Here is a 19,775-nt window from a genome sequence, read left to right on the forward strand (position 1 = left end):
CTCAATTGATTGAAAAGCCATAATGTTCTCTCATCGGTTTAAAAAACAAACAAACAGCTAAATCAAATGTCTCAACATAACATGACACTCGGTGTAAAAGAGTTCACTGAGCAACAGCACTATTGCGTCAACCTGACAAATAAACATTCTACCTACACGGGGAAAAAATGAACGTTATTAAATGGTTCTTCCTAAGATTTTAAGGTTCCTTGGAGAACTGGTGCCCGATAAAAAAAACGTTGAGTTAAGTGTGGGGGGGGTTCTTGACATGGCATCTAGGGGTTCTTTAGAATTCTGAAAGGTTAATGAAATGTATTCATTTCATTGCACACAGCAAATTGGCCAGTGTTTAACTAGTGTTGATTTTTCAATGTTACATTTCTAGTGTTGATTCAGGAGTTAAATTAACACTGTGAAGAGTTTTACATTTTACGTTTTCAGACGCTCTTATCCAGCGTGACTTACAGTTAGTGCATTCATCTTAAGATAGCTAGGTGGAACAACCACAGATCTCAGTCATAGTAAGTACATTTTTCCTCAATATCGTAGCTATCGGCAAAGTCAGTACTAGTAGGAAAAAAAAGTTCAATTAAAATTCAGTGACATAAAAGAACCCCAGTGTTGGTGTAATGCCGCATTCACGTGCTAGTCGGACCTAGGAAACAACAAATTAGCAAGTTGGAAATGTCTGCGTTTCCTCTTCCGACTAGCACCAGAACACAGCATTTATAAGCAGAGTTTAACCAAAACCATGGCCAACATTATCATATTTCCCAGCATGCTGTATTGCAGGTTGATTTCATTTTATTTTATGTTTTTGCATTGATTGATCGATTAATTAATGTTATGCTACTCAAATATAAATAACATACATTTTTCTAAACTAATCCAATCGATTATTTTGACTTATTTGACCCGTTATTGAAATAGTTGTTCCATTTTAGATGCTTTACGTCCCTCAAACTCAAATCTGGATCTTGAAGCCAGTTCCACTGCATTTGTTCATTGTTCCCTTCTAATCAGGGACTTATTTAGACCTGGAACACAAGTACTGTACCTATCAGGAAAAACAGAAAACCAACAGTCTCCGGACCTCGTGGGGTAAGAGTTGAATACCCCTGCTTTGGGTAGTCTCATATTTTAGTCTTCCTAACCTTGGCAGTCTTTCTGAATGCAGATTGCAGGTGAATTAAAATTCCAAATGTTTGTTATCCCCACTCTGGGTGGATTCCAATAGAAATGACACAATACTTTGCAAGCCAGCATAATGTGACTTGCAGGCCTGATGTGGTCTGTAAAACCATGAGTTTCAGTCCACTTTATTAGGGTAAAACTAGACCCTCAAAATGAGGCCTTATGAAATGTGTATTTTGTTGTCTTCAATCATTTAATTTTAATGATAACATCACTTAAGGTCTCACTTGGTGATGGCCACAGAACTGAAAATGAATGAATGCAACAACCATGTCTCTGTCACTAGCAAACACAGTCATGGGTGATACTGGTAACTCTAAAATTCACTCGAAAGGGACACTGGGATATATGCAAATAAGGCTCAACACCAGTGGAGGCTCATAATAATGGCTGGAATGGAGTATAATGGCTGGAATGGAGTCAATGAAATGGTATCAAACACATTACTCCATTCCGGCCATTATTATGAGCCGTCCTCCCCGCAGCAGCCTCAAATGTTTCACTGTTAGTCTACACCTGTTGTTTACGAAGCGTGTGACAAATACATTTACATGACTTAATTGTATTTAATTTGTGTGTTGTATTTTCAGGGAAACATGTTCCATCATATCACGTAGGAACAGGAGTCGGGCCTCCCTTTTTTGCTCAGGTGCATTGTTTGTATATCGTTGTATTTAAAATTTGTGTCCCAGGAAGAATAGCTGCTGCTTTGTCAAAAGCTAATGGGGATCCGAATAAACCAAACCAAACCAGGACACGAGGCTATTCTAGCTGACACGGGGACATTGAGGAGAAAGGCCCTACATAAAAACCTGGATCGAGAGCTCAGTGAATGTGGTCTCAAATAAGTGCAGGAGGGTTAATGTGTCTTGGGAGATGGGATAGAAGGACAGCATGCCGGTTTGCCAGTCCAGATACACTCTTACTCTATTGGAGAAGGGGTTACTTAAGAAAGTGCCCTTATCATTGTGCCAGGCAGTGTATATGTCATTATAACACCTCAGACTCCAAGATATGTCATTGTGGCCTAGCACTATGACATCAGCACACTATGACATCAGCACACTATGACATCATGACATGCTGCTACCATGTTGTGCTGCTGCCAGGTTGTGTTGCTACCGTGTTGTGTTGTCATGTGTTGCTGTTATGCTGTGTTGTTGTCTTAGGTCTCTCTTTATGTAGTGTTGTGTTGTCTCTCTTGTCGTGATGTGTGTTTTGTCCTATATATACACATTTTCTTAAATCCCAGCCACTGTCCCCGCAGGAGGACATTTGGTAAGTCGTCATTGTAAATAAGAATTTGTTCTTAACTGACTTGCCTCGTTAAAGAAAGGTTAAATAAATAAAAAATTAATAAAAAATAAATATGACTCAACCTCCCAGTAACATTGCTCAGTCAGAACCATTGCTCAGGAGGCACTTGTGATCGTTTCTCAAATCTCTCTGGGTGATCAGGATACGACTGTTCATTTCTCCCACGTCACCTTTTTGATCATGTCCGTTAGAGAGAGGAGGCTGTGTGCTGTTTTTAGGTCCAGTGTGAGTTCACAGGCATCTGATGGGGAAGACCAAGACAAATAAGAGAATGTCACTTAATAATCTCAAATAACGCTTTTCAGAAAACCTCTGACAGATTCTAAAAGATTCCAGAAACCAGACCACTTAAGAGGCACAACACAAGTGCCGTAGGTGCTGAGAAGGGAACTGTACCGAGTAGTATTACTGTACATTTAGGGTTAAGTACCTTACAAGGTCACAATGGCATGAGACGGTATCTAGGATACCTAGAATCCCCTCGGATACTTTGGATTCAAGGTTTTTTGTGGACACAAATCTGTCTTCCGAGCCTACACCCTCCTCATATTTCATTGGATATACTACTGTGACTTGTCATCGTTATTTTTCACTGCGGTCATCAAAACTTAGACTTCTGGAACCGGAACTCTCCATCATGGGCCACACTGTAGAGAAAAGTGGAACCGGAACTCTCCATCATGGGCCACACTGTAGAGAAAAGTAGAACCGGAACTCTCCATCATGAGCCACACTGTAGAGAAAAGTAGAACCAGAACTCTCCATCATGGGCCACACTGTAGAGAAAAGTAGAAGAAAAATGAATCGTCATTCAGTATCACATACACAAAGACACGCGCCGATGTCCCACCCTGCTGTCCTATTAGTGACAACTCAATAGTAGCCAACCTTAAAGAGGTCTGCGACATTAAAAGGCAAAGAAAAGAGGTCAACAAACAGTTACCACATTACTGTTTGTCACGGGTGTCGCCGGATGAAGGATGAGACCAAAACACAGAGTACTTTGAGTTCTACATAATTTATTAACAAAGTGAAACTTTAGAATAGAAAAGACAAAACCATAACGACCGAACAGCTTCATTGTGCAAACTACCTGCACACAAACAAAGACAAGATCCCACCCAGAAGGAGGGAAAAGGGCTGCCTAAGTATGATCCCCAAACAAAGACAAGATCCCACCCAGAAGGAGGGAAAAGGGCTGCCTAAGTATGATCCCCAAACAAAGACAAGATCCCACCCAGAAGGAGGGAAAATGGCTGCCTAAGTATGATCCCCAAACAAAGACAAGATCCCACCCAGAAGGAGGGAAAAGGGCTGCCTAAGTATGATCCCCAAACAAAGACAAGATCCCACCCAGAAGGAGGGAAAAGGGCTGCCTAAGTATGATCCCCAAACAAAGACAAGATCCCACCCAGAAGGAGGGAAAAGGGCTGCCTAAGTATGATCCCCAAACAAAGACAAGATCCCACCCAGAAGGAGGGAAAAGGGCTGCCTAAGTATGATCCCCAAACAAAGACAAGATCCCACCCAGAAGGAGGGAAAAGGGCTGCCTAAGTATGATCCCCAAACAAAGACAAGATCCCACCCAGAAGGAGGGAAAATGGCTGCCTAAGTATGATCCCCAAACAGAGACAACGATAGACAGCTGCCTCTGATTGGGAACCACACTAGGCCAAAGAAATAAAGAACATAGAATGCCCACCCAAATCACACCCTGACCAAACCAAAATAGAGACATAAAAAGGTTTTCTAAGGTCAGGACATGACACTGTTCTTACCATTATGGGAGTTATACTATCAATGTCTAGGTCTAAACAAAATCAGTTAAACGTTTGTTTGGCACAATTTCAATAATGATAACTACCCTTAAAATTCATGTCACATGAATACTGTTGACACAAATATCTACATACTCCGAGGTTCACCAGTCTACAGTGCGGATCTCTCAGTGCAGCAGACAGTAGCAGTAACTCCTGAACGGCCTTGTAGCGCATGTCCAGCACTCTCAGGTGTGAGGAGCTGAGAGCTGAGGCCAATGCAATACAGAATTTGGGAGTCAGATTACATTCAACCTAAAGACATGTAAGGCCTTCTCCACAGCTGTCAGGGGGATTGCGTTCGAGGCTTGTATTCTATGTTTTCTGGATGATTTTTGTTTTTTGTGGCCCAAAGATACACATTGCTGTTGAGAAATGTAGGAAACACGTACTGTATGAAGTATAAAGTAATGTTTAATCAAGTATAAAGTAGTGTTGGATGAAGTATAAAGTAGTGTTGGATGAAGTATAATTCGTTAAGAATTCAAGCTGAATACAAGTTGAATGAGCTAAATATAGTAAAATTCAAACATGGCCATCGGAGATGTGACATTAGTAACAGACCTTATACATTTCCACGGACATACAGTAGATATGTAAATGAGGATGATCCGTTTTCACACTGACACTCAGGCGTAGACAGAGACGGCCCTGGCGTGTCTGCAGACGGGTCTGTATCGGTCCTGTGGGCTCTCTGTCAAGAAGAAGCCGGTGTGGGGAGGCTCCCAGTCCCATCACGAAACAGGACATGAGAGGCCAGTCTGTACTGTGGCATAAGGAGTCAGTGTTCCCTAAAAACCAACACTCACCCCTCTCAAATCCCCCCTCCACCTCTCAGACACCACTCGGGCTCTACAGTGTACATTTGGATATGATTATGTAGTAAAGGCGAAGGCAGTGGAGGTTGTAATAATCTCTTAGGCGCCCTTTTTCTTCTCCCCAGAGCCTAATTGGTCGACCGGCCGGCTCTGGTGCCAGTACTCTTGGGTCAGTGGTGGCCATCTTGGTTTTTTACCCGGGAAGAAACTAGGGCCTTGTTCCGAGTAAATACAAGGGAAGAGAACGAGAGGAAATCTGGGGTGAAGAGGTTTGTGTAATGTCATTTAGCTCAGGTGCAGAGTGAGCCGTTTAGAACACTAAGAGCCATCAGAGAGGGGTATATGAGCAGTTGGATAAACTCTGTGTATGTCATTGTTTGTCCTGACTAAATTAGACACAAAGTCAATGGTAAAAAAAATAAAAATAAAAAACTGTCCAGTTAGAGACTTACAGTGAGTTTCAAAAGTATTGGGACAGTGACTATTTTGTTGTTGTTTTGGCTCTGTACTCCAGCACTTTGGATTGGGAAATAATACAATGACTAGGAAGTTAACGTGCAGACTGTCAGCTTTAATTTGAGGGTTTTTTCATTCATATCAGGTGAACCATTTAGAAATTGGGACAAATTCACTTATGTGTATTAACGTAGTCAAAAGTTTAGTCTTTGGTCCCATATTCCTAGCACACAATGACTACATCAAGCTTGTGACTCTACAAACTTGTTGGATGCATTTTGCTGTTTGTTTTGGTTGTGTTTCAGATTCATATTTTGTGCCTAATAAAAATGAATGGCAAATAATGTATTTTGTCGCGTTGGGGTAACTTTTATTGTAAATCAGAATATAATATGTTTGTAAACATTCCTACATTAGTGTGGAAGCTACCATGATTACAGATCATACTGAATGAATCGTGAATAATGATGAGTGAGAAAAGTTAGAGACCCACAAATGTCATACCCCCTAAGACATGCTAACCTCTCAACATTACAATAACAGGAGCTGTTCATTTCTCACGGATCATTATTCATAGTGATTTACAATGTGACACATTACACACGTGTGTTCCTGTATAGTAGCTAAGCTAGCTACTGTATAACAGTTACAACTTCCACTCTAGTCTCAGTGTGTGATTAAAACATCACTTTTGAGACACTGTTTTGTCGCCTAACAAAATGTTTACAGCACATCAATAGACTGTGCCTTTAAGTGCCTACCTGTTTCTTATACACGTTCACCAGTCAATTCCCATCATACAATGTTCAACAGATGATTTCCAGTAGGTCCGGTTTGCCTAGACATCCCAATAAGTTGGCATAGCAGAGGGAGCCACAAATTGGGGTATAAATTGCGTAAACACATATGTAGGCTATATATTTAGTGACTAGGCCCTGCCTCCCATAATACAGCTAGCTATTCATTTGTATGGAGGGCTGTGAGAAAAAAAAAACTGTCTTCTCCCTTGACAGACAGTGAGAGGCTGTGTCAACAGAGCCCTGAGCGGGGGGAGAGTAGATGGAAGGCTGAGTGAAAGGAGCCCTGAGCGGGGGAGAGGAGATTGAAGGTTGAGTGAAAGGAACCATTATGTCTAGCCCTGTGGCCCCAAGTCATGATGGAGGAGAGTGATGAGTAGAAGCATTAACGCCAGGGGAGGGACTATTACAGTGCAGTATACAACTAAACCCCATAGAGATGACTGGAGAGTTTGGATAATCCCCTGCGGCTCATTACTGTCTCCAAGTGACAGCGCCATCTGTTGGTTGTGAAGATTAACTGCAGGAGTGTCAGGAATCCATCAATGCAAATATATTTTATCCACCTTAAAATGAAGTCTGGAGTCTGTGTGCTTGTATTTGTGTGTTACTGTTAATGTCCCTTGGAAATATTGTAATGTTTATTTAAAAATGTTCTCTATCTCTTTATCAGACCAGGGTTCAAATTATATTTATATTGTATTTCAATTACTTTCAAATACATTTCGAGATATGCATTTCAAAAAATGTTTCTTTGAAAGTACAAATAGTTGAGTATTGAATTGTATTTGGAAATACATTAGGAAACTATTGGCATGCATTTTAAAATACAAATATTTAAATGCATGCAAATACTTGAACCCAGGTCTGTTTGGTCCTACGGGTATTTCAAATGTATTTGGAAACAAGTATTCCAAAAAAGTTGTAAATAGAAAATGATTTGAAAATACTTTTATATACTTCAAATATAAGTAGTTGATTCGGCCACATTATTTTAAAAAAAAACTCAAATACACAGAAAATAAGTATTTCAGATACAAATATTTATATACGCATGTATTTTAATATACTTACCAATAAACAGTACTAACTTGTGATTAGGTAGCTCGTCTGTGTCATCCTTGTGGGTTTGTTAAATTAGACCTACTAAGCTAATTTTCATGGTTATTTAAAAAAAATCTTTATCAAATATTATCATGAGCCTGTAAGAGAAGCATTCTGACATAGTCAAGCAGAGTAAATAACGGCATATAACAGGACTGTAAATGTATGGACCGCGCCTTGCGACACTATTTTATGTCTCAGGGCGTCTTATTTGAGAATCTCTATTTTAGGTGTGAACGCAGCCTCGTTCAGAGGGGTGTTTTAAAATCATGCAGGTATTTTGGAGCCTCGTTCATCAGCCTTTATAAAGGTAAACCAGGCTCTGTCTGTCTGCCTGTCTGTAAGTGTGAGCTTGTGTGAGCATGTGTGAGTGTGTGTGTGTGCATGCATATGTGAGTGTGTGTGTGTGCATGCATGTGTGAGTGTGTGTGTGTGCATGTGTGTAATGTGCACACGTATATGTACACAGTATAACAGTTTCAGTTTGAAGTTTTAATGTCACGTGCACAATTACAGTCAAACGCCTTTCTTGACAACTCTAACTCCAACAATGCAGTAATCAATATCAATGTAGTACTAAAAACAACAAGGTAGAACAAAAACACACAACATATCAAATAAGAAATAGGAGAACACGAGAAAGTAAGAAGCTATATCAAATCAAATCAAATTTTATTTGTCACATACACATGGTTAGCAGATGTTAATGCGAGTGTAGCGAAATGCTTGTGCTTCTAGTTCCGACAATGCAGTAATAACCAACAAGTAATCTAATTAACAATTCCAAAACTGTCTTATACACAGTGTAAGGGGATAAAGAATATGTACATAAGGATATATGAATGAGTGATGGTACAGAGCAGCATAGGCAAGATACAGTAGATGATATCGAGTACAGTATATACATATGAGATGAGTATGTAAACAAAGTGGCATAGTTAAAGTGGCTAGTGATACATGTATTACATAAGGATGCAGTCGATGATATAGAGTACAGTATATACGTATGCATATGAGATGAATAATGTAGGGTATGTAAACATTATATAAGGTAGCATTGTTTAAAGTGGCTAGTGATATATTTTACATCATTTCCCATCAATTCCCATTATTAAAGTGGCTGGAGTTGAGTCAGTGTCAGTGTCAGTGTGTTGGCAGCAGCCACTCAATGTTAGTGGTGGCTGTTTAACAGTCTGATGGCCTTGAGATAGAAGCTGTTTTTCAGTCTCTCGGTCCCAGCTTTGATGCACCTGTACTGACCTCGCCTTCTGGATGATAGCGGGGTGAACAGGCAGTGGCTCGGGTGGTTGATGTCCTTGATGATCTTTATGGCCTTCCTGTAACATCGGGTGGTGTAGGTGTCCTGGAGGGCAGGTAGTTTGCCCCCGGTGATGCGTTGTGCAGACCTCACTACCCTATATACAGGGTCAGTTCAGTACCATATTAACAATGTGCAGGGATACTGGAGTGATTGAGGTAGATATGTATAGGGGTAAGGTGACATATACAGGGTCAGTTCCTGTATATTAACAATGTGCAGGGAGTCACTGGAGTGATAGAGACAGATATTTATTGGGGTAAGGTGACTAGCCATCAGGATATAATAAACAGAGTAGCAGGAGCGTGAGGTGGCCCTGTGAGTGGGCCCTGTGAGGTGGCCCTGTGAGTGGGCCCCGTGAGTGGGCCCTGTGAGGTGGCCCTGTGAGTGGGCCCTGTGAGGTGGCCCTGTGAGTGGGCCCTGTGAGGTGGCCCTGTGAGTGGGCCCGGTGAGTCCCTGTGAGTGGGTCCTGTGAGTGGGCCCTGTGAGTGGGCCCTGTGAGTGGGCCTGTGACTGGGCCCTGTAAGTCCCCGTGACCTGGCCATGTGAGTGGGCCCTGTAAGTGGGCCCTGTGATTGGGCCCTGTGAGTCCCTGTGAGTGGGCCCTGGTAGTCCCTGTGAGTGGACCATGTGAGTGGGCCCTGTGACTGGGCCCTGTGACTGGACCCTGTGAGTGGGCCCTGTGACTGGGCCCTGTGAGTCCCTGTGAGGTGGCCCTGTGAGTGGGCCATGTGAGTCCCTGTGACTGGGCCATGTGAGTGGGATCTGTGACTGGGCCCTGTGAGTCCCTGTGAGTGGGCCCTGGTAGTCCCTGTGAGTGGACCATGTGAGTGGGCCCTGTGACTGGGCCCTGTGACTGGACCCTGTGAGTGGGCCCTGTGACTGGGCCCTGTGAGTCCCTGTGAGGTGGCCCTGTGAGTGGGCCATGTGAGTCCCTGTGACTGGGCCATGTGAGTGGGATCTGTGACTGGGCCCTGTGAGTCCCTGTGAGGTGGCCCTGTGAGTGGGCTCTGTGAGGTGGCCCTGTGAGTGAACCCTGTGAGTGGACCTTATGAGTCAACTCTGTGACTTGGCCCTGTGAGTTCCTGTGAGTGGACCCTGTGAGGTGGCCCTGTGAGTGGACTCTGTGACTGGGCCCTGTGAGTGGGCCCTGTGAGTGTTTATGGAGACACTGCAAAAATGTAATTAAATACGAGGGTCAACTCAGATAGTCTGTGTAGCCATTTTGTAGAAGGGGAGTCAATACACCTTCTGAAATAGTCACATCAGCACTTTTCCACAGACTTCAAATGTATCACCCTGAATAAAAAGCTCTGTATCCATGTTGATCCCATACAAACTGCAAGCACCAGCAATTCCCAACGTGTTTCCTGCTATCAGTGTATGCATGGCCCTATTCTGATATTTTGAGTCGTGGTGTAGAGAGAGAGAGAGAGAGAGAGAGAGAGAACTCACAGACCTGTGTTTACCCCTCAAGGCAGAAACAGCTCTCTCACAGAGAGAAGGTATGTAATACTTGCAGAGGCCGGTCAGAGTCAGAGCTTTATTCATTGGTACTCATGAACCATAGTTAGCTGAGAGGGGACATGATGTTGGTCTCTCTTCATAGTTAGCTGAGAGGGGACATGATGCTGGTCTCTCTTCATAGTTAGCTGAGAGGGGACATGATGCTGGTCTCTCTCCATAGTAAGCTGAGAGGGGACATGATTCTGGTCTCTCTCCATAGTTAGCTGAGAGGGGACATGATGCTGGTCTCTCTCCATAGTAAGCTGAGAGGGGACATGATGCTGGTCTCTCTCCATAGTTAGCTGAGAGTAGACATGATGCTGGTCTCTCTTCATAGTTAGTTGAGAGGAGACATGATGCTGGTCTCTCTTCATAGTTAGCTGAGAGGGACATGATACTGGTCTCTCTCCATAGTTAGCTGAGAGAGGACATGATGTTGGTCTCTCTTCATAGTTATCTGAGAGGGGACATTATGCTGGTCTCTCTCCATAGTAAGCTGAGAGGGGACATGATGCTGGTCTCTCTCCATAGTTAGCCGAGAGGGGACATGATACTAGTCTCTCTCCATAGTTAGTTGAGAGGGGACATGATGCTGGTCTCTCTCCATAGTAAGCTGAGAGGAGACATGATACTTGTCTCTCTCCATAGTAAGCTGAGAGGGGACATGATACTGGTCTCTCTCCATAGTTAGCTGAGAGGGGACATGATACTGGTCTCTCTCCATAGTAAGCTGAGAGGGGACATGATACTGGTCTCTCTCCATAGTTAGCTGAGAGGGGACATGATACTGGTCTCTCTCCATAGTTAGCTGAGAGGGGACATTATGCTGGTCTCTCCATAGAACATACTGTAGTTCTATCAATGACACCTGCTGAAAGTCTGTCAGTCTACCGTTGTCTCTGAAAAATCACAATATACAGTGGCAAGAAAAATTATGTGAGAAAGTTCAGCACTGTTGCTACTCTCCCTAGGAGTGGCCATCCTGCAAATATGAGTGCAAGAGGACAGTGCAGAATGCTAGAGTGTCAGCTAAAGACTTACAGAAATCTCTGGAACATGCTAACATTTCTGTTGATGAGTCTACGATACGTAAAACACTAAACAAGAATGGTGTTCATGGCAGGACACCACGGAAGAAGACACTGCTGTACGTTTGAAGTTTGCAAAAGAGCACCTGGATGTTCCACAGCGCTACTGGCAACATATTCTGTGGACAGATGAAACTACAGTTGAGTTGTTTGGAAGGAACACACAACACTATGTGTGGAGAAAAAAAGGCACAGCACAACAACATCAAAACCTCATCCCAACTGTAAAGTATGGTGGAGGGAGCATTGTGATTTGGGGCTGCTTTGCTGCCTCAGGGCCTGGACAGCTTGCTATCATCGATGGAAAAATTAATTCCCACATTTATCAAGACATTTTGCAGGAAAATGTTAAGGCTATCTGTCCACCAATTGAAGCTCAACATAAGTTGGGTGATAAAACAGTTCAACGACCCAAATCACAGAAGTAAATCAACAACAGAATGGTTTCAACAGACGAAAATACACCTTCTGAAGTGGCCCAGTCAGAGTCCTAACCTCAACCTGATTGAGATGCTGTGGCAGGACCTCAAGAGAGCAGTTCACACCAGACAACCCAAGAATATTGATGAACTGAAACAGTTTTGTAAAGAGGGAATGGTCCAAAATTCCTCCTGTCCGTTGTGCAGGTCTGATCCGCAACTACAGAAAACGTTTGGTTGAGGTTATTGCTGCCAGAGGAGGGTCAACCAGATCAATAAAGACATGACAACGTATCATTGTTTGTGTGTTATTAGTTTAAGCAGACTGGTTGTCTATCGTTGTGACCTAGATGAAGATCAGATCACATTTGATGACCAGAAATCCAGGTATTTCCAAAGGGTTCACATACTTTTCCTTGCCATTGTATATGTGCTTTATTGAATTGGCCAACTACATTCAAAAGCCCAGGAGACCTGCCCAAAAAAATGTAGTCTTCACGGTCTCACAAATTGAGAGGTACCTTGCATTCTGCCATGGGAAACAGCAGACTGAGAATAACACGCTGCTCACTAAAGGGGAGGCATATACCATCTTATAGTTGTTTTTGTGAGTCATTCCTTCAGTCATGCCTTCCTCACACATTCAGGCCCCCTTCCATAAAAACCATGAAAACACTATGTCTGGTTCTGAGCACTCCCTATTGGCCCTAAAACGAAGTGACCCCTCAAGTCATAAAGTCTCTACACTCAGCACTTCTACCGACCCAGTACAACTCTACACAACTGTACTATATTATTGGCATCGGCACATTTGCCCCAGACAAGAATACTTAATTGTCCAGGGAGTGCGTGTTTCAGTTTTCTTACTCCATAAAACATCATCACTCGTTAGGTCTGTTATGATCGTTAATAATATTTAATATATTATATATTATTATATTATTATTATATATTATATTATATATTATATAATATATTATATAATATTTAATATTTAATATTTAATAATATTAGCAGAGCTCAATATGTCAATGGTTCTCATGGTATTAATTATTATTAATTGAGAGAACAAAATGGAGGCGGGGGGGAGGAAATTAAAATTGGAAATGTTTTCTTTGAAGTTTTTATTATATTTAAAAAAAAGAAGGCTACTGTACAGTACATCAGAGGTAAAAATACAGGCAGTAGTCCCACCTCTGTACAAACCATACAGGCAGTAGTCCCACCTCTGTTCAAACCATACAGGCAGTAGTCCCACCTCTGTACAAACCATACAGGCAGTAGTCCCACCTCTGTTCAAACCATACAGGCAGTAGTCCCACCTCTGTTCAAACCATACAGGCAGTAGTCCCACCTCTGTACAAACCATACAGGCAGTAGTCCCACCTCTGTACAAACCATACAGGCAGTAGTCCCACCTCTGTTCAAACCATACAGGCAGTAGTCCCACCTCTGTACAAACCATACAGGCAGTAGTCCCACCTCTGTACAAACCATACAGGCAGTAGTCCCACCTCTGTTCAAACCATACAGGCAGTAGTCCCACCTCTGTTCAAACCATACAGGCAGTAGTCCCACCTCTGTACAAACCATACAGGCAGTAGTCCCACCTCTGTACAAACCATACAGGCAGTAGTCCCACCTCTGTACAAACCATACAGGCAGTAGTCCCACCTCTGTTCAAACCATACAGGCAGTAGTCCCACCTCTGTACAAACCATACAGGCAGTAGTCCCACCTCTGTACAAACCATACAGGCAGTAGTCCCACCTCTGTTCAAACCATACAGGCAGTAGTCCCACCTCTGTACAAACCATACAGGCAGTAGTCCCACCTCTGTACAAACCATACAGGCAGTAGTCCCACCTCTGTTCAAACCATACAGGCAGTAGTCCCACCTCTGTTCAAACCATACAGGCAGTAGTCCCACCTCTGTACAAACCATACAGGCAGTAGTCCCACCTCTGTACAAACCATACAGGCAGTAGTCCCACCTCTGTTCAAACCATACAGGCAGTAGTCCCACCTCTGTACAAACCATACACTTCCGGCGCCGACAGAGATGGCCGCCTCGCTTCGCGTTCCTAGGAAACTATGCAGTTTTTTGTTTTTTTACGTGTTATTTCTTACACTAGTACCCCAGGTCATCTTAGGTTTCATTACATACAGCCGACAAGAACTACTGAATATAAGATCAGCGTCAACTCACCATCAGTACGACCAAGAATATGTTTTTCGCGATGCGGATCCTGAGTTCTGCCTTACAACCAGTGTAACCGAGTGGATCACATGCAGCGACCAAAAAAAAAAAAAAACGACTCAGAAAAAGAGGGAAACGAAGCGGTCTTCTGGTCAGACTCCGGAGACGGGCACATCGTGCACCACTCCCCAGCATTCTTCTTGCCAATGTCCAGTCTCTTGACAACAAGGTTGATGAAATCCGAGCAAGGGTAGCATTCCAGAGGGACATCAGAGACTGTAACGTTCTCTGCTTCACGGAAACATGGCTCACTGGAGAGACGCAATCCGAAGCGGTGCAGCCAGCGGGTTTCTCCACGCATCGCGCCGACAGAAACAAACATCTCTCTGGTAAGAAGACGGGCGGGGGCGTATGCCTTATGGCCAACGTGACATGGTGTGATGAAGGAAACATACAGGAACTCAAATCCTTCTGTTCACCTGATTTAGAATTCCTCACAATCAAATGTAGACCGCATTATCTACCAAGAGAATTCTCTTCGATTATAATCACAGCCGTATATATCCCCCCAAGCAGACACATCGATGGCTCTGAACGAACTTTATTTAACTCTCTGCAAACTGGAAACGATTTATCCGGAGGCTGCATTCATTGTAGCTGGGGATTTTAACAAGGCTAATCTGAAAACAAGACTCCCTAAATTTTATCAGCATATTGATTGCGCAACCAGGGGTGGAAAGACCCTGGATCATTGTTACTCTAACTTCCGCGACGCATATAAGGCCCTGCCCCGCCCCCTTTCGGAAAAGCTGACCACGACTCCATTTTGTTGATCCCTGCCTACAGACAGAAACTAAAACAAGAAGCTCCCACGCTGAGGTCTGTCCAACGCTGGTCCGACCAAGCTGACTCCACACTCCAAGACTGCTTCCATCACGTGGACTGGGAGATGTTTCGTATTGCGTCAGACAACAACATTGACGAATACGCTGATACGGTGTGCGAGTTCATTAGAACGTGCGTTGAAGATGTCGTTCCCATAGCAACGATTAAAACATTCCCTAACCAGAAACCGTGGATTGATGGCAGCATTCGTGTGAAACTGAAGGCACGAACCACTGCTTTTAATCAGGGCAAGGTGTCTGGTAACATGACTGAATACAAACAGTGCAGCTATTCCCTCCGCAAGGCTATCAAACAAGCTAAGCGCCAGTACAGAGACAAAGTAGAATCTCAATTCAACGGCTCAGACACAAGAGGTATGTGGCAGGGTCTACAATCAATCACGGACTACAGGAAGAAACCCAGCCCAGTCACGGACCAGGATGTCTTGCTCCCAGGCAGACTAAATAACTTTTTTGCCCGCTTTGAGGACAATACAGTGCCACTGACACGGCCTGCAACGGAATCATGCGGTCTCTCCTTCACTGCAGCCGAAGTGAGTAAGACATTTAAACGTGTTAACCCTCGCAAGGCTGCAGGCCCAGACGGCATCCCCAGCCGCGCCCTCAGAGCATGCGCAGACCAGCTGGCCGGTGTGTTTACGGACATATTCAACCAATCCCTATACCAGTCTGCTGTTCCCACATGCTTCAAGAGGGCCACCATTGTTCCTGTTCCCAAGAAAGCTAAGGTAACTGAGCTAAACGACTACCGCCCCGTAGCACTCACATCCGTCATCATGAAGTGCTTTGAGAGACTAGTCAGGACCATATCACCTCCACCCTACCTGACACCCTTGACCCACTCCAATTTGCTTACCGCCCAAATAGGTCCACAGACGATGCAATCTCAACCACACTGCACACTGCCCTAACCCATCTGGACAAGAGGAATACCTATGTGAGAATGCTGTTCATCGACTACAGCTCGGCATTCAACACCATAGTACCCTCCAAGCTCGTCATCAAGCTCGAGACCCTGGGTCTCGACCCCGCCCTGTGCAACTGGGTACTGGACTTCCTGACGGGCCGCCCCCAGGTGGTGAGGGTAGGCAACAACATCTCCTCCCCGCTGATCCTCAACACTGGGGCCCCACAAGGGTGCGTTCTGAGCCCCCTCCTGTACTCCCTGTTCACCCACGACTGCGTGGCCATGCACGCCTCCAACTCAATCATCAAGTTTGCGGACGACACAACAGTGGTAGGCTTGATTACCAACAACGACGAGACGGCCTACAGGGAGGAGGTGAGGGCCCTCGGAGTGTGGTGTCAGGAAAATAACCTCACACTCAACGTCAACAAAACTAAGGAGATGATTGTGGACTTCAGGAAACAGCAGAGGGAACACCCCCCATCCACATCGATGGAACAGTAGTGGAGAGGGTAGCAAGTTTTAAGTTCCTCGGCATACACATCACAGACAAACTGAATTGGTCCACTCACACAGACAGCATCGTGAGGAAGGCGCAGCAGTGCCTCTTCAACCTCAGGAGGCTGAAGAAATTCGGCTTGTCACCAAAAGCACTCACAAACTTCTACAGATGCACAATCGAGAGCATCCTGGCGGGCTGTATCACCGCCTGGTATGGCAACTGCACCGCCCTCAACCGTAAGGCTCTCCAGAGGGTAGTGAGGTCTGCACAACGCATCACCGGGGGCAAACTACCTGCCCTCCAGGACACCTACACCACCCGATGCTACAGGAAGGCCATAAAGATCATCAAGGACATCAACCACCCGAGCCACTGCCTGTTCACCCCGCTGTCATCCAGAAGGCGAGGTCAGTACAGGTGCATCAAAGCTGGGACCGAGAGACTGAAAAACAGCTTCTATCTCAAGGCCATCAGACTGTTAAACAGCCACCACTAACATTGAGTGGCTACTGCCAACACACTGTCAATGACACTGACTCTACTCCAGCCACTTTAATCATGGGAATTGATGGGAAATTATGTAAATATATCACTAGCCACTTTAAACAATGCTACCTTATATAATGTTACTTACCCTACATTGTTCATCTCATATGCATACGTTGATACTGTACTCTATATCATCGACTGCATCCTTATGTAATACATGTATCACTAGCCACTTTAACTATGCCACTTGGTTTACATACTTATCTCATATGTATATACTGTACTCGATATCATCTACTGTATCTTGCCTATGCTGCTCTGTACCATCACTCATTCATATATCCTTATGTACATATTCTTTATCCCCTTACACTGTGTATAAGACAGTAGTTTTTTTTGGGAATTGTTAGTTAGATTACTTGCTCGTTATTACTGCATTGTCGGAACTAGAAGCACAAGCATTTCGCTACACTCGCATTAACATCTGCTAACCATGTGTATGTGACAAATAAAATTTGATTTGATTTGATTTGATTACAGGCAGTAGTCCCACCTCTGTACAAACCATACAGGCAGTAGTCCCACCTCTGTACAAACCATACAGGCAGTAGTCCCACCTCTGTTCAAACCATACAGGCAGTAGTCCCACCTCTGTACAAACCATACAGGCAGTAGTCCCACCTCTGTACAAACCATACAGGCAGTAGTCCCACCTCTGTACAAACCATACAGGCAGTAGTCCCACCTCTGTACAAACCATACAGGCAGTAGTCCCACCTCTGTACAAACCATACAGGCAGTAGTCCCACCTCTGTACAAACCATACAGGCAGTAGTCCCACCTCTGTACAAACCATACAGGCAGTAGTCCCACCTCTGTACAAACCATACAGGCAGTAGTCCCACCTCTGTTCAAACCATACAGGCAGTAGTCCCACCTCTGTACAAACCATACAGGCAGTAGTCCCACCTCTGTACAAACCATACAGGCATTAGTCCCACCTCTGTACAAACCATACAGGCAGTAGTCCCACCTCTGTACAAACCATACAGGCAGTAGTCCCACCTCTGTACAAACCATACAGGCAGTAGTCCCACCTCTGTACAAACCATACAGGCAGTAGTCCCACCTCTGTTCAAACCATACAGGCAGTAGTCCCACCTCTGTACAAACCATACAGGCAGTAGTCCCACCTCTGTACAAACCATACAGGCAGTAGTCCCACCTCTGTTCAAACCATACAGGCAGTAGTCCCACCTCTGTACAAACCATACAGGCAGTAGTCCCACCTCTGTTCAAACCATACAGGCAGTAGTCCCACCTCTGTACAAACCATACAGGCAGTAGTCCCACCTCTGTACAAACCATACAGGCAGTAGTCCCACCTCTGTTCAAACCATACAGGCAGTAGTCCCACCTCTGTTCAAACCATACAGGCAGTAGTCCCACCTCTGTTCAAACCATACAGGCAGTAGTCCCACCTCTGTTCAAACCATACAGGCAGTAGTCCCACCTCTGTTCAAACCATACAGGCAGTAGTCCCACCTCTGTACAAACCATACAGGCAGTAGTCCCACCTCTGTACAAACCATACAGGCAGTAGTCCCACCTCTGTACAAACCATACAGGCAGTAGTCCCACCTCTGTACAAACCATACAGGCAGTAGTCCCACCTCTGTTAAAACCATACAGGCAGTAGTCCCACCTCTGTTAAAACCATACAGGCAGTAGTCCCACCTCTGTACAAACCATACAGGCAGTAGTCCCACCTCTGTACAAACCATACAGGCAGTAGTCCCACCTCTGTTCAAACCATACAGGCAGTAGTCCCACCTCTGTACAAACCATACAGGCAGTAGTCCCACCTCTGTACAAACCATACAGGCAGTAGTCCCACCTCTGTTCAAACCATACAGGCAGTCAGATAGAGAAACGATCTGGGTTTGAATCCAACTGACCCACTTTTCCTAATCTCGCATACTCACCTATACACACCTACAAACCATACAGGCACACACACACACACACACACACACACACACACACACACACACACACACACACACACACACACACACACACACACACACACACACACACACACACACACACACACACTGACATTTTGAGTAATTTAGCAGAAGCTCTTATCTGGAGCGAATTCTAGTCAGTGCATTCATCTTAAGGTAGCCAGGTAAGACAACCTGAGGTGAGGAGGGGGATTATTGAGGATACTCTTTAAAGAGGGTTCCTGGTGCTTTGGGATGGTGGGAAGGGACTCTGCTGCCCTAGCACGGGGAAGCTGGTTCCACCACTGGAGTGTCAAGACAGAGAAGAGCTTGGACTGGGCTGAGTGAGAGCTGCCCTCCCGCTGGGGTGGGACGTCCAAGAGACCAGAGGTATCCAAACGGAGTGCTCACTCACTCACACACTCACACACACACACACACACACACACACACACACACACACACACACACACACACACACACACACACACACACACACACACACACACACACACACACACACACACACACACACACACACACACACAGTGTGAAGGACACGTTTCACCCTAAACACATCCAATACATATGTCACATCAAAAATAGGTGATTGTTGGCCTCTGCAAAAGATCTACATTAACATGCAGTACAAACAGTCAGTTCCTATTATGGAGTATCTACGGTATCTATTATGGAGTATCTACTGTATCTATTATGGAGTATCTACTGTATCTATTATGGAGTATCTACTGTATCTATTATGGAGTATCTACTGTATCTATTATGGAGTATCTACTGTATCTATTATGGAGTATCTACTGTATCTATTATGGAGTATCTACTGTATCTATTATGGAGTATCTACTGTATCTATTATGGAGTATCTACTGTATCTATTATGGAGTATCTACTGTATCTATTATGGAGTA

Source organism: Oncorhynchus tshawytscha, linkage group LG01 (genome assembly GCF_018296145.1).
Source record: "Oncorhynchus tshawytscha isolate Ot180627B linkage group LG01, Otsh_v2.0, whole genome shotgun sequence".
NCBI lineage: Eukaryota > Metazoa > Chordata > Actinopteri > Salmoniformes > Salmonidae > Oncorhynchus > Oncorhynchus tshawytscha.